Raw genomic sequence first — 4,019 nt, forward strand, 5'->3', positions numbered from 1 at the left:
ATTTCCCAAAAGTAATGAATGCAGCTGTGGACTCTTTCCAATTAGGAAGAAAATATAAGTTGTTTAAGAGTAGTGCAAAGTTAAAGGGACACTGACCCCAGTTTTTTTCTTTTGTGATTCAGATAGAGCATGACATTTTAACCATCTTTCTAATTTACTCCTATTATCAAGTTTTCTTAATTCCCTTGGTATCTTTATTTGAAATGCAAGGATGTAAGTTTAGATGCCGGCCCATTTTTGGTGAACAACCTGGGTTGTCCTTGCTGATTGGTGGATAAATGAATCCACCAATAAAAAAGTGCTATCCAGAGATCAGAACCTAAAAAAAAAGCTTAGATGCCTTCTTTTTCAAATAAAGATAGCAAGAGAACTAAGAAAAATTGATAATAGGAGTAAATGAATCTGAATCACGAAAGAAAAAATTTGTGTTCAGTGTCCCTTTAAATGGAAAACCATATTAGACAAGAAGTGCAGAGTCCAAGTAAGTGAAAGATTTACTTATAAAGGCAGAAAATCACTTATTCAACACACTCGCACATATTAAAAATGTATGCCCTTATAAGAATGAAATCATTTAAATGCATTTGTTCAAATCATAAAGTTGTCAATGATAAATAGAGGTTGTTGCTTTTGACTCTTCACAAGCAAAATTTCATAATACTATGAATCATACCCAGCTCGCCAATATATGCAGAGCCAAATATGACAACGCTTAATTGATATAGGGTCCTACCACCTTCATAGGGAAGGGCAGGGTGACTAGAGTCTTTTATTGAAAAATGTCCAAAAAAAATGTAAAGGATTACGCAAATATCCAATATTACTCAAATGATTTCTCATCCAGGATGTACGAGGCAGGATGTCACGTAAGAGAGGCCAACCTTATTTTACAGCATTCAGTCTGCTACAGGATTTTAGAATATTTAACACACTGTTTTGTAAAACACCTGTTTTAAAGTATTTATATATGTAATGGGTAATATTTCCAGATCACTTGCTCTACAATCATAAAAAGAATATTTGACCTTTCTTGTGCTAATTAGTGAAATACAAGATTAATAGACAAATGTTGTTTTGTTGTATAGAAACACATACCAAGTACAAATGATATGATATATGTTGACAACGTTAAAGGGATATTATACACTCATTTTTTCTTTGCTTCAATGTTTTGTAGATGATCTATTTATATAGCCCATAAAGATTTTTTTTTTAAATCTATAGTTTTGCTTATTTTTAAATAACATTGCTCTGAATTTCAGACTCCTAACCAAGCCCAAAAGTTTTATGTGAATACCGTCAGCTACCTTCTCCAACTTGCTCCTGTTTGTGTAAAGGGTCTTTTCATATGCAAAAGAAGGAGGAGGGGGGAGTGTCTTATTTCCCACTTGTAGTGGGCTTTCCAGCAACCTTTTCAACAGAGCTAAACTGGCAGCTTCTAAGTAACCGCTAGATTTAGAGTTCTGCGGCCAAAGGGTTGCGTTAGCTACGCATGCTTTTTTCCCCCCGCACCTTTTAAATACCGCTGGTATTTAAAGTTCACAGAAGGGCTGCGTTAGGCTCCAAAAAGGGAGCGTAGAGCATAATTTACCGCCACTGCAACTCTAAATACCAGCGGTGCTTACGGACACGGCCAGCTTCAAAAACGTGCTCGTGCACGATTCCCCCATAGGAAACAATGGGGCAGTTTGAGCTGAAAAAAAACCTAACACCTGCAAAAAAGCAGCGTTCAGCTCCTAACGCAGCCCCATTGTTTCCTATGGGGAAACACTTCCTACGTCTGCACCTAACACCCTAACATGAACCCCGAGTCTAAACACCCCTAGCCTTACACTTATTAACCCCTAATCTGTCGCCCCCGCTATCGCTGACCCCTGCATTTTATTATTAACCCCTAATCTGCCGCTCCGTACACCGCCGCAACCTACATTATCCCTATGTACCCCTAATCTGCTGCCCCTAACACCGCCGACCCCTATATTATATTTATTAACCCGTAATCTGCCCCCCCAACGTCGCCACCACCTACCTACAATTATTAACCCCTAATCTGCCGACCGGACCTCACCACTACTAACTAACACTAAGGGTAAGTATTTAGCTTTAAATAGGAATAATTTATTTAATAAGAAATCATTTATTTCGTTAGATAAAAATTATATTTAACTTAGGGGGGTGTTAGGGTTAGACTTAGCTTTAGGGGTTAATAAATTTATTAGAGTAGCGGTGAGGTCCGATCGGCAGATTAGGGGTTAATACTTGAAGTTAGGTGTCGGCGAAATGTTAGGGAGGGCAGATTAGGGGTTAATACTATTTATTATAGGGCTATTGAGGCGGGAGTGAGGTGGATTAGGGGTTAATACCTTTATTATAGTAGCGGTGAGGTCCGGTCGGCAGATTAGGGGTTAATAATTGTAGGTAGGTGGCGGCGGCGACGTTGGGGGAGGCAGATTAGGGGTTAATAAATATAATATCCTGATTAGGGGTACATAGGGATAATGTAGGTTGCGGTGGTGTGCGGTTGGCAGATAAGGGGTTAAAAAAAATTATTAGAGTGGCGGCGATGTGGGGGGCCTCTGTTTAGGGGTACATAGGTAGTTTATGGGTGTTACTTTAGAGCACAGTAGTTAAGAGCTTTATGAACCGGCGTTAGCCCAGAAAGCTCTTAACTCCTGGCTTTTTGCTGCGGCTGGAGTCTTGTCGTTAGATTTCTAACGCTCACTTCAGCCAAGACTCTAAATACCGGCATTAGAAAAATCCCATTGAAAAGATAGGATACGCAATTGACGTAAGGGGATCTGCGGTATGGAAAAGTCGCGGCTGCAAAGTGAGCGTTAGACCCTTTCCTGACTGACCCTAAATACCAGCGGGCAGCCAAAACCAGCGTTAGGAGCCCCTAACGCTGGTTTTGACGGCTAACGCAGAACTCTAAATCTAGGCGTAAATTTTTAAACAGTTTTATACTGGATTTTTATATCAGTATCTGTGCATCTTAATATCAATATCAGTATCTGTGCAACAAAATGATCAGGTTCAGGTACATATTCTTTCAATGCTTGATTGCTACGAATCAGTCAAACTATGCATTAAAAACACAAACTGAGAAGAGGCTATTTAATTATACATTATGAAGAGTATAAGTCATTAGTATTGAATATATTTTTACATAGAGAGACAATAAAAGTGAATTTGAAATATATAGCAAAGCATTGAAAAGTGTTTCAATATGCTCTCATTTGTAAAAAAAATGCTTCATAGAGAAGTTACCTCAGGTAGGCAATGTTTATCTGACACGGCTGTGCATTTCACATTAATTTAAATGATAAAAAGACAGTTATAAAATTGCACAGGAAAACTGATTGCTCATAGAAAATATTCTCATTCTGGTATTACAAAATTAAAAGGTTAAATAAATGAAAAATGAAGCAGAAACAAATAGGATAGGTTTTTAAACATTCGGAAAATATTGCTATATATATATGAAATGACAATGAATAACAATAAAATATATTTATGTCTGGGTGTCTTCATCTAGTGTGGTTGCTTTGTTTTTATCTAAACTTTGTCGCATGGAAAAGAGGATATTTTAAAATTGATTACATTTTTTTTTTTTTTTAATTATGTTTCTCTACTGAATGTAAACGTTTTTTGTCTTTATGCTTCTGGTGCATGCCTCTGTTAACCAATACAACTGCATAAGTTAGAATTCATTCTCATGTTAGTTTAACAACTCTCAATCTTTTTTCATGCCAAAATATTTTATAGTGCTACTAAAGCAGTTACTGAGACACCACAGATCTTTTTACAAAGCTAGTTTTTATAAGTTGCAATATCTTTGACAAATATAGCACTATTAAAAACAGTAGATTTGCATAATTAACAAATGCATGATAAATTGCTAATATCACTTAGTCTGAACTTCAAATGAGTAGTAGATTTTTTTTCTGACAAATTTCAAAGTTATTTCTATTTCCATTTCTACTGCTTCATGTGACAGCCATCAACCAATCACAACATAT

General features: G+C 36.8%; 1 protein-coding gene across 1 annotated transcript in view; it reads right to left on the bottom strand.

Moving 5' to 3' along the window:
• Window positions 1–3,100: 3,100 nt before the first annotated feature.
• The window catches only part of TPRG1 (tumor protein p63 regulated 1), a 210,810-nt gene continuing 209,891 nt past the window's right edge, over window positions 3,101–4,019 (bottom strand). The window contains exon 6 of the mRNA XM_053710249.1: window positions 3,101–4,019. This exon is cut by the window's right edge and continues 1,076 nt beyond it. The gene's annotated coding sequence lies outside the window, so the exon portion shown is untranslated.

Source organism: Bombina bombina, chromosome 4, assembly GCF_027579735.1.
Source record: "Bombina bombina isolate aBomBom1 chromosome 4, aBomBom1.pri, whole genome shotgun sequence".
Classification (NCBI taxonomy): domain Eukaryota; kingdom Metazoa; phylum Chordata; class Amphibia; order Anura; family Bombinatoridae; genus Bombina; species Bombina bombina.